Genomic DNA, 12,798 nt, shown 5'->3' on the forward strand with positions numbered 1-12,798 from the left:
CACTTTATCCATGATACTATCTAGCTGTGTAGAATATCCAAAGAAAGTCCAGTTTAGTCCTATGTGGCCCATAGGAAGAGAGATCACAAAAGAACTTTTGTTTCATAACTGATCTCTGGGATCTTTCTAGTTTATGCCAAGGGAAACCTAAAAAGTTACAGTTCAGTTGAGCAATCATTTGTGGTTGGTTGTTCAATCATTTCCAACTCTTTCCAAGAATTTGGGGTATTCTTGGTGAATATATTGAAATGATTTGCAGTTTCCTTTTTTTGTTCATTTTACAGATGAGGAAATTGAGGCAAACAGGATTAAACAACTTTCTGGGGTCCCACAGTAAGTATCTGAGGCCAGATTTGAACTCACAAAGATGAACTTTCCTGACTCCAGGCTCGGTACTCTCTCCAATACATTACCTATCTACCCTGAATAGTTATTAATTATCCAAAAGTTGATTCTTCCAGTTCTCACAATCCTTAGAGTTTGCTCCAAACCAAGATATTCTCCAAGGAAGGAATTAGATGCTGGAGTGCTCTTACTCTTAAGGGAGAAAAAAAAAGATTAACTCTTTTTGTTCCTTTAGAAGTTGTCTTCTTTTAGAGTTATTTGGAGCCCAAATCATTTTAAGTATGTTGTCCTTATCTAACTGGAACATTCACTTATAAGACTCATTTACATTTAAATTACAAACTTGATTCTTTGTATCAATTAGATACAACCATATGGAACAACATGTAAATCATTCTCATGTACACTCAGTGCATGATCCTTTAGTAGAGCAATCTTAAAGGTAAAGTTGTTGGCCTTATATTCTGATTCAATAAACTTATTTTATAGAAATGACATCAAAGACATCCAAGAAAAAAAAACAATGTATAGTTCAAATAGACCTTTAATATTCCCCCCACCCACATTAAGAACCATAATACATTGGTTGGAACTAGAAACTTGGTGATTTTTAACCTTGATGCAAATGGAATATTTACATTTATAACAAAAAAATAGGTAACATTGACCACAAAATGACTAATATGGAAAAATGTTTTACATATATAACATTGATTACCATCTCAGAGAGAGAGAGAGAGAGAGAGGAGGCATTGGTGGAAGTAAGGGTGAGAAAGAGGGAGAGAATTTAGAACTCGAAATTAAAAAAAATGTTAAATTGTTTTTACATGTAATCAGGAAAAGTGAAATATTATTCAAAACAAAACAAAACAACACATTCCTCCTTTCCTTCTTACATCCTTTCCAAGTCATTTTTTATAATAAAGTAGTTTTTCTCAAAATCCAGGCCAGACTTTGTAGAGAAACTCTTGATTCATCTAAAAAGTCTTCAAAATAAAACTAAAGTTTATCTTCTCTCTAGTGTGCTCCAAATGTGGGTGGAATTACCAAACCTTGTAAAGGTTCTTTCTCTATGAATAACACAACTCCTTCCTTCCTCCCCCCTTGCCTCCATTTCTTTATGAGTGACCCTGTGACCACAATGGCTGTCATGATCTCATGGCTGTTATTATTAAAGGCAGTTAGTTAGCTTTTGAAGTAAAACTTGTGCTAGTGTCACCCACTACCAGGAGTTTTGAGCCCTATGAAATACCTACCTTGTGTCCCAAGAAAAATAAAAAAAAGGAGATGGCAGAAGAGTATTTTACACAAGGGACAAGAAAGTGAAGAAAGAAAAAGTCTAAAAATATATTGGCTGATTAAAATTAATTAATGAAATACAGGAAGAAACAAGAAATCAGCAGAACGAAGGAGAGAAATATGAAGAGAACCAACTGCAAACACTCTTTTTTCAAATACTGCAAAATAAACAGTAGGTTATAGAAGAGCTTCCCTTGATCCTTACATTACCATTCCTGGGGTATAAATTTAGATATTTTCAACTGAATGTAGAAAGTCAGTTGTTGAGAAGACAGTAGAATCTAGAAGAGTATATGATGTAACAGACTCAACTCACTATAGTCAACACTCAGTCTCCCTGTAGTGGTATCGCAATGGAACTTCTCCATTTTCTGTGGGGAAACTGTACTAGTCTAACCCAGGAGTTTGATAAGAATAGGAGAGCATTCAAAGAATTAAGGAAAGATAATGAATATAACCTGAATCCCAAAGCCCATTGGTCATCATCCATATTGATGAGCTTCATTGTCCTATACTTGTGCAAAGGTCTGGGCAGAGTTGGTGAGAGAAAAGAGATCTGCTATCTTCCAACTTTCTTTGGAGTTCTTCAAGATCTTCAGTATCTGCAGTAACTTCTGACTCTTCTGGCTTCTAGCTTTGATGGAAGATGCCAATCATACTTCAGATTGCTGAAGGCAAGGACTGAGAAGAGGCTGGCACAAGACTAACTAGAAATCCCTATAATGTTCCTATTCCAATCTCTGGGAAACTTCATCTTAAACTTAAGTTATGACCCTCAATTGGTTGGACTGAATTGCTATTTCTCCCAATGAGAGAGCTCTTCCACATCATATCACCTGATATATATTTTTTGTATAATTTCTCTCATTTTTGTTTGCAGCCTTTTTGGAGGAATGGTTTTCTCTGCTATTTGCTATATTTGAGTTCATTGTGAAAATGATACTTGGAGGAAAGGAAATCAAGTCTTGTATATAATTTGGGGGTCCTTTTGCTCCCCACAAATAGTGATTAGAAGTTATCTTGAAAAATACATCCCCTAGATTAATGATATTTTAGGGGGCAAAGGGATATAATTCTGGTATGGTAACTTTTCTCTCTTGAGAGCATAGTGACCAAGTTTATAGCTCCAACTTTCTACTTCTCCTATTGGTAGAAATTAAATTGTCTCTTGGATAAAAGAGGAAGTTGAAGATGTATATTCTTCCCTTTAAGTGAACAACAACTCACTTATGCTATATGTGAGGTATAGTGCTCAAAATATAAAGAAATGACAGAAATAAGAGATCTTATGAAATAAATCAGCAAATCTAAGCAGGGAATAGAAAAGTAAGAAATGCCCAAGTAATGGGCTGTTCACATCATGAGCATGCTCCACTGCTATCTTTGGAGTGTCAAGAGAAATTTTTGAAAGCTTTTAGAGCAAAAACTTTTTACAATTTCTTGTGCCACGGACCCCTTTGGCACTCTGATAAATTAATCTTTTACCAAAATAAGATTTTTAATTACACAAAATTAAATACTTCAAATTATTGAAGAAGCTATATTAAAATATGACTGTGTACATGTATATTTATAAATCTATATATTTATAGCTAAGACCTAACTCATTCATGAGTACCAGCGTATTAACCATTATCCTATAATGTTGAATGAATCTCCTATAGATAATTTGGGATCATGTAAGGCATGGACCAAAGAATCCCATAGAATGAAGAGGTATGGTTGGTCTGTAGTCTGCATGGCTTAAGGGAATTTCTAGGTTAATGGAAACATGAATTCATTTTAGCATTTGAGTTAATATTTTTTTTGGTTGAGACCTGATTTTATTTTAGTGTGATTTAATTGGTATAGGGGACTTTCAATAAAGAAACGACTTCTACCAATACAAATCTGGCACTTAGAGCCTTAGCTGCACCATGGACAATATTATTTTAATTAAGAATTTATGAAATATACCAATGGATAAAATAGCAAACTTTGTTAGGTATAATATCAAGTATGTTTCTTTGAAAAAATCTCTGAATTAAATTTTCTTACTGAGAATACAACAATAATACATACATATGGACATACCTCATAGGAAAGTATATTTAAAAATATAAATCATTTTGAATTAATAAAAAAATGTGAAAAAGTGATGCTTTTTTTTCTCAGTGAGATACATGGTCAAATAAGAGAAATCAATTAGGAAATGCACAAACAAACCAAATAAAATAATAAGCAGTATGTATCAACCAGATTATAACATTTGGTCAGAAGGACTTCCTATTGAATTTATCTTTCAATTCATATACCTTGTATGTTCATTGAATATGGGCAGTGAGCTTGGTCATAGGATTAGATAAGAGGAAGAGTTCAGCTTGTTTCATAATTAAATAATTCCATAGTGTCTTTTTGGTGATCACACCTACTTCATGCTACAAAGGCCCTTCTTTTTAAAACATCAATAGTTTGGTGACTTCAAATTATAGAATATAATGATTTCAGAAGAATCAAAATTTCAGGGGTCTTAAAAGACAAAAGAAATAATTTTAGAGTGTGAAAGTAGATTGCAGGATATTCTCAATGACATATGCCAGAAGAAATGAAGAGGCATAAAAGAGTAAAGAATATACAAGTTAAAAAAAAAGGAGGACTATGTATGAATTAAGACAAATAATAGCAGATGGAGAGTTCAAATGTTACCCTGGTTGTCCAAGAAATGTTAAAAAAAACTATGAAAAATGCTTCCAAAGCATCGGGTAGATTTTTTTGGGGGGGGGGGTTGTAACAGGAGAGTGGTATTTACCATATGATATTTACTTTCAATGTATAGCAAGAATAAACAGAAAATTTTCTTACAGCATTATGGGGCAATAATTTCCCTTACACCATCTCGAATTCTTGTGAGTGGGAGGGTAGAGTGGAATTATACTTTTAGCTTAGCTCAATTTCTATATAATGTTTCTATCAAGTTCAAGGCTAAAGTTGGTATTTCTTCCAAATGAGTCCTTGTGATGAACTGGATTACTGAAGGCCATTCCCAGATATTACTTATCTTGTTCCTCAAGGGACTGAGGCTTCACTAGCTACAAATAAGGCCTATATTCTAATTCCCAGATTCTAGTGGCTTACTCTTCCAGCCTTTGAAACTCCCAAACTTGGAGACTCTAATCTCTGCACCTAAAATTGAAAGGAATGAACAAAAAGGCTCAAGAAGCCCTATTTCAAACACAAATAGTTTCAGAAGGAGAAGGTCCCATGGACCTTCTTTCTTCTTAAGGCATAATTTCTCACTTGATGCTGTCACACTATCAGACTATAGGCTGAAGACAATGATATAAAGATTGGCAAAGGGAACCACTGGGATAGATTATTCATGACTAATTTATGAAAGAACAGAGTCTTTAATCACATGTGATTCATATGTGAATTACATATGATTCATGTCTTGAATCAAAAGCATGAATGACTTAAAATTTACACCAGGATAGGGAATACTCAAATGGATGGGAACACAGATCTATTAAGAAATTAATGTATTTTGTTTACTTTATAAATGCAAACATCTTACACACATTCTTAATCTAAAACATCTTGTTTCCTACCATTCTGAAAGCTTTTTGTGAAAGTTTCTCCCTAGACTCATGGCTTTTTCTCTTCCATTACTCTAGAAGCTTCTTTCAACTCTTCCAAAAATCATATCCAAAACTTATGTAGACTGAAATATTGGTGAGTTTTAGGATTGTGTTAGATGTCTCATTAGGGCTAGTAACAGAAGATAAAACTGTTTTGGGAAGGCCACCTAAGCCCAGTGCAGGCAGAGCCAGACACTAAGATGACACACAGAGAACACTAAACTGAAATGACAGTTGGGTTTACGAACAAGGGAAAGATTAGAAGGAATATGTCTTCACAGAGATTTCTCCTGAGTGATTTCCCTACTCTTTTTCTCTCCTCTCTATCTGACCCCAAATTCTTATACTCAGCTAAGCAAACACTAAACCTCCTTTTGATGATATTAAGGCAGGGGTCTGTGTAAGTCTAACAGGGCCCATAGATGGACCAAGATCCAAAGGGATCTAGGTCGGGTCTCACAATCAGTTGTCAGTTGTCACAGGATCAGCACAGGAATTCAGCAGATGTCAAATAGTCAACAGGGAAACAGAATAATGGAGCATCAGGTAGGATGGGAAGATAAGGCAGTAAAAAGCCACAGAGAAAATAGCCAAACTTCTCAGGTCAAACCCTCAGAGAGAAAAACGACAGCCCCAAGGCCTAACTGTCTCTCTCCAATAGCAGCACTTCCCAGGATTCCAGAATTCTACACTCTGCTGTCTATCTGCAAACTTAAACACCTTAACTTAATTTTTCCTGTAACAAGACTAAGTATTTGACTATGGCTTACTGTATTCTAGTGATCTTATTCAGTTTATGGGTTCTTTTACATATAAACAAAGATTTAATATAAGGTGAGATTTTATATAATTTGAATATATACATAGTTGCTGAATTGCTTGTTTGTCCTTATAAATCTATTCATATCATTGTGTCTAATTGCTTTAATTTCAGTTTTTCAATTGGATATCATCTGTAACTTTTGAACATATTATATACAGTGACTATCATATACTGTATTACATCCAGATAAGCATTTGTATGATGCTTCTTCTGATAATGATGAAAACAAAAAGAAAATCTCCTATAAGAAGAAATGGGTCAATAATAAAAATCATCTATCTTTCTTACCTAAAAATTTCCCCCTTTTCCAGGAAGGCCACCTTCTTTTCCTGACTCTCTTTCTGACTCTGGACTTCAAAATCATATTTTCATGCAAGTACATTTCTCATCTTCCTCTTAAAGACCCCTTTTTATGTTTTCTTCCCTTAATTCAAAAGTTCTTTAAAGGCAGAGATTATAATTCTTTGTATTTGTATTTGTTTCCTAAGAATTTAGCTTAGTGTGTAGCAAATAGCAAACATTTAATAACTGTGTGTTACTTTGCCTTGTTTTTTTGCATTTAAAAATGTTTTTATGTCTTTCCTGACATATGCAAATGTAATGGTCATTGACACCACTCATGGCCTCTAGCTATGTCTATCTGTCCTAATTTAGGTACAGACAAGCCACCTTCTCCTTATTTCAGCAGAGATAGAGCTGGGATTTTCCAAAGGAAATTTTACTAGGAAACAAAGTTTAAAAAAATAGTTACAGAGATTTTCCAATTAACATCTTGTCATAGGAAGGCTGAACTGACACAGATCTTGAATAGCTTGGAAAATAAACTCAATTCCTAGTCTTTACTCAACTTCATTTCAGTTGATTGTCAAGGTACTTGCAAATTTACCCTGTGCTAACTTCCTGTTGTCCACTGTCCAAAAGAGCTTTAAGTATTCTTAGTCCTTTCCATGCAAAACTTACTTCCTAATTTTCTCCTTAGAAATGTCATCCCATGTACAAAAATATATATTTCAACTCTTTTTGAAGTAGCAAAGAACTGGAAATTGAAGGGTTGTCCTTCAATGTGGGAATGACTGAATAAATGGTTATATATAATAGTAATGGAATACTATTATACAAAAAGAAATGGCAAGTGGGAATGATTTCAGAAAAATATGGAAAGGCTTAAAAGAATTTATGCAAAGTAAAGGAAGCAGAATCAGAAGGACATTGTAAACAGTAACAGCAATATTTCTTGATTAGCAACTGTGATTGACTTAGTAAGTCTCAGGAATGCAGTGATCTGATCTAAGACAATCCCAGAGACATAATGAAAAACCATCATCTGCCTCTTAGAAAGAACTGATGGAGTCTGCATGCAGACTGAAAGATGCATTTTATTTTCTTTCTTCTTTTTTTCATTTGATATCTCTTCCACAAAATGACTAATATGAAAAAATGTTTTATATGATTTCAAATGTAAAATCTGTACCATGGAGGGAGGAGGCAGGCAAGGAGGGTCAGAAGAAGGGAAAGAATTTGGAACTCAAAATCTAAAAATATGAATTTTAAAAATGTTTTTACATGTAATGGGGAAAAATAAAATATTATTTAAAAAAGAAATGTCAACCCAGATACTTCTTTTTGGCCTTGGTTTCAACTTCTCTTCTCACCTCTTTCTCAACTTTCTCTCCTTTGGAAATCTAATTTGTTTCCATTTTCACTTCTGTAAGGTGACTTTTGAAACTTGAATTTCCTCCAAAATGTTACTGAGACCACCAGTCATGCATTACCTAGGCCCATAAATTGGGAGGTATATCTGACTCGTCTTTCTCTTTTGTTACATATTGGAATATATTCCAAATCCTATTCATTTTACTTCCCAATTATTTTCATCATTTGCCTTTCCCCCTTCCCCTCCATCAACTCCCTCAACAAACACCATAGTTCTGATGATTCTCTTACCTCCAGTCTTTGTACTTCCTCTTCCTCTGTACCTTTTGCACTGTCTTCTGTGTCTGAAATTTACTTCTCCATTCTTATTATCCATCATTTGAAGTTCTTCCTTTTCTTCAAGACTCAAGTTAGGTGCCACTGACGTCACATAGCCTCCAGTTGCCCTCTATCCCTAAAGTGAACACCATATATCCTTTACACACTTTTCATAGCATTTTCCCAAAGGCAATTAGTAACTAGCAATTATTCTATTCTAGACAAATAGTATAGAATTCACTTTCAAATGCTTTTGGAGAGGCTGAGGTGAACAGCTGAGGGAAAGCTATGGCAAGGCTTTATAGAGCTTCCTATAACTAATTATTCATGCTAATGTCTAACAATGCTTTTTATTATAGTGCTAAAATACTCCTAGTGTTATAACTACTTTATATTTTTGTGGACTGAGAGGAAGCCCAGTCTCTTTATCTTATTTAGGTCTATTATTTTGTCCAACTTTCTCCATTTCACTTATTTCATTGTTTCTTTTATCATAGTTGTTTGTGAACTTGTTCCCCACCTCCCCACACACACACCATATTGTAGCTGTCTTTTTAATCCCAATTTTCCACAAATTTCTTACAAATAAATAGTTGATTGATAGATGTTGAATGAATACATGAATTATTTTTGTTATTCTTATATATTGCAGTATCTATTCTCTACAGCTATTTAATTTTTGGATAGGAAAACAAAATTAAAAGAAACGTCAACAAACAAACAACAATAAACCTTATTTGTCCCCTACAATTTTTGTTCCTGGACTTTCAGGCATTCTAGATTGAACTTTAGTCCTAATGGAGGTCTTTATGACTCTAGGCTCTTGAAGGCCCTGTTCTTTACCCAATAATCCTGCTTTGTTCAGTTTGTCTTCCTGCTCAGTATATTCCCAAGATTTCCTTCTTTATCCATCATTCTATGTTTATTTATAAACCTAAACTGTTAGATAGGGGGTTGTGGTTGTTAGATTCCAATACATACCCGTGTCTATTCTCTCTCCTGGTCAAGCAGCTCTGATGGTAATATTATTATCTTTAGAATCTATTGTATTGATGCCTGACCTCTCAATGACCATTTGAAGACATATTTCTTTTCCTGCTAGATTAACTAACTATACATCTGAGGGATGCCTTCATCAATTAGCTAGCCTATAGAACAGATGTCAGACATAATAGGGCCAATGAATAATTAAATATTTCAAATCAAATCTTTCTTGTCTTAGTTTAGCAGTTTCACTGATTTCCTCAGATTCTTTCTAGTGATTTATCTCTCTTCATCAAAGAAGTGGTTTTCTAAAATATTTTCACAACAGTTTCATATATAAATAGTATAATGGAAGGTATACTGGATCTAGAAATAAAGGGTCAGGGTTTAAATCAAGTTTTGGTAGCTCAATATCAATGTGACTTGGAAATAGGTAGACCTAGCTCAGTGGATTGAGAGCTAGGTCTAGGGATAGGAGTTCCTGGGTTCAAATCTGACCTCAGATACTTCATAGCTGTGTAGCTAACCTCCATTGCCTTGGTCCCTTATTACTTTTATGTCTTGGAAATAATACACAATATTGAAGGTAAGGGTTAAAATATATCTATGTGACATTTGATATTTCATCTGGTTTTCTAAGTCCTCAGTTTCCCCAATTACAAAATGAAGATGTTGACCTAGATGGTCTCTGAAATCTCTTCCAATTCTATCCCTCTTCCTTTTATCCTAAGTAAGATAATACCAAAAATAGTCAATTACTACCTGAAGCAATAAGACCATTTCTTCAGAGTTACCATGCCTTTGTTTTAGAATTATAGAATTTTATAGGTGATAAACTCATCTCAAAAATAAATGCATATTAAGAAACTCATAGGAATAGAATATTAAAATAATTCATCAATTTCCTTGTGATCATATCATTTACAAATAAATATATTTGTACATTTAGGTAAAAACTTCTATAGTATAACCTTCCTCAAGATTCTGTAGTCCAGATTTTCAACTTATCTGTATAGCATCAAGCCTAAAGATGTCTTTTCTCCTGCAGAGCTGCTCTTACAGAAGAGATCCTAAATTTCTCAAATGAAAATTCTGAGTTACTACTTCAAGGTGTATTTTCTCTCACAAAAGTAGTTTTCTCAGTAGGTTATTGTTAGGTCTCACAAGGTCTAGAGACTTTATTTATCTTCCATTTGCCCTGGTAACTGCAACTTACAAGAATCTCTAGCTCACAGTCATGAGTTACTTGAATTTCTCACTCCTTTGTTACCAGTGCCAAAGCTTCTAGAATAACTAAACTAATCTTTATGTAAATAGAAACATACCCCACAGTGCTTTGCATCTGCTAAGAGGCAAAAACTCCATTTAAAAAGAAAAAACTGTCTACGCCTTACACCCAGCTATGCAGCAGCTGTAGCCTAACCTCCTTTGTCTTCCGGCAAAGAATTTAAATGCTATAATCCATTTTCACAAAGTGAGAATATGGTGCTTATTTTAACAGACATTTTCAGAGTAAGATAATTGTTAGCAATATAAGCTATTAAAGAGAACTTTGATCCAACATTTGGATAATACTTCAAGATCTGATCATGTTGGATTTTCCCCTAAAAATTAGTATACATTAGGAGCACAGTTGGTCATTGCTGGTGCATTTGGATACTGGATATATGCTGAATGAATTCTTATTCGAACTCAATGGGAAATGCTAGGAGCCCTGCTTGGCAAGATTGATTTTAGAACTCATACAGAGCAAAGGATCTCAACCATCACCATAGGAACTGTGAATATCTTCAGCCCATTCAAGACTCCAGAAATCTTTAGAACTTTAGGCTCATCCAAACTGTCAGGGATATACAGAAAGTCACTAATAGAACTATATTCAGGGAGAAAATTAAATAGGATTTGGAGAAATATATTGTCATTAATGTAAAGATTAACAGATTAGAATGAGTTTATTCTCTTGATTAGATTTTCATATTTAAAACTAACTACCTGAACCTAATTGAAATTATAGAATGCCAAATCAAAGAATCTACTTTACAGTGAAAAAAAAAGGGTGTAAAAATTAAAATTGAAAATGACTCATAGTGGGGGAGTGGGAAGTGTGAGAGAAGCAGTTCCAAGGAAAGAACTGAGTCAAACATTACATTTTATAGAATTAATACACTTTATAGAATTATAACTTTTAAAGAAGGGGTTTGAATTATTGGTATAAATATCATCCTGTTGACTATTAGTTTTGATTATGTTTGGTCATTTTCTACCACAATGAAGTAAACATTCTTATAACCATAATATTAGAAAGTATTTGGTTTTAAGTGTGTGCAACTGACCCTGCTCCTTGAATGAGTAAAAATTCCCCTTTCCTTAAAGCAGGATGAGTGGTTTCTCTATGCACCAAATCCATGAAAATTATGCTCGTTGAAAGATGGCTATCCCACTTTATATTTTATTTTTCTGCTCCCTGGGAGCATAAGAGGTACCCTCTCCCTCCAATGAAATAAGATTACTTCCTTTCTTTCCTTCTCTTCAATCTCTTCCTTTGCCTCCTCAGCCTTTATCTAGAGGTTATTTTCTTTTCATTTCAAGACTTTGGCTTGATTATTGATAGCTAATATTTGTATAAAACTACTATGTGCTGGGCACTATACCAAGCATTTTTCAATTACTATCTTCTTTTATCTTCATTCTGAGAGGTAGGTGCTCTTATGTCACATAAAGCCCACTGTCTTCTTTTTCTTACTTCCCTATTATGTGACTTCTTCTATAGTTTAGTTCTACAAAAAAAATGATTCCCAAGAGTTGTGAGTTTTAATCCATACTTTTTGGGCCTGTATTTCCAACATCTCTTCCATTGGATTTCTATTTTCACTCTTTCATCCTTGTGTACTTTTAAAAAAGAATTCTTAATGGTCACTGTTATTCTTTTATTATATTCTTAGTTGACCCTTTAGTTTAACATTCTTGTATTTCTGTTGTCAGGGAAGTTTGTTGCCTGTTTGCTGGCAAGCAAAATAGTTTGTTGAGAACTGATTTTCTTTAAAGAAAGTCCTCAAATGTCCCTTTTAAATATTGAATGTCCATCTTTATTCATGAATAGTCAAACTCAGGTTTGCAGAGTATATTACATTGACTTTCATTATGAACTCTTTTGCTCTTTAGAACATATTTCATTCTTTTCTGTAGATTCTAATAGGTACAGAAGAGTTTCAAATAATTCAGTTTTCTTGTCTTTCATATTTGATGTGTTTTCTCCTGGTCACTTGCAGATTTGTTAATTGTTGGTATCATTAAATTTAACCATGATATGTTATAGAATCTGCTCAAAGAATTTTTTTCCCCAGGAGTAATCAACAAATTTTTTCAATTTTCACTTTGTTTTGGGGTTCATAAATTCTGGATGGTTTACTTGTATAATTTTTTATATTATATTTTCAGATTATTTGTCTTAGTGTGTTCTTCTAGAAGACATATAATTCTTAAGTTGTCTATATGAATTCTTTTTTCAAGATCAAAATATTGGGCAGGTACAAAGATCAGGCATTCCTTAAAAGTTGTTGCTTTTTGCTTCTCTTCTTCCAGATTATTCTTGAATTCCATGTATTTGAATTTCCAATCAGTGTCTCTCTCTCTGTCTCTCTGTCTCTGTCTCTGTCTGTCTCTGTCTGTCTCTGTCTCTGTCTGTCTGTCTGTCTGTCTCTCTCTCTCTCTCTCTCACTCTCTCTCTCTCTCTCTCTCTCTCTCTCTCTCTCTCTCTCT

The sequence above is a fragment of the Gracilinanus agilis genome, chromosome 1 (assembly GCF_016433145.1).
Source record: "Gracilinanus agilis isolate LMUSP501 chromosome 1, AgileGrace, whole genome shotgun sequence".
NCBI classification, from domain to species: Eukaryota; Metazoa; Chordata; class Mammalia; order Didelphimorphia; family Didelphidae; genus Gracilinanus; species Gracilinanus agilis.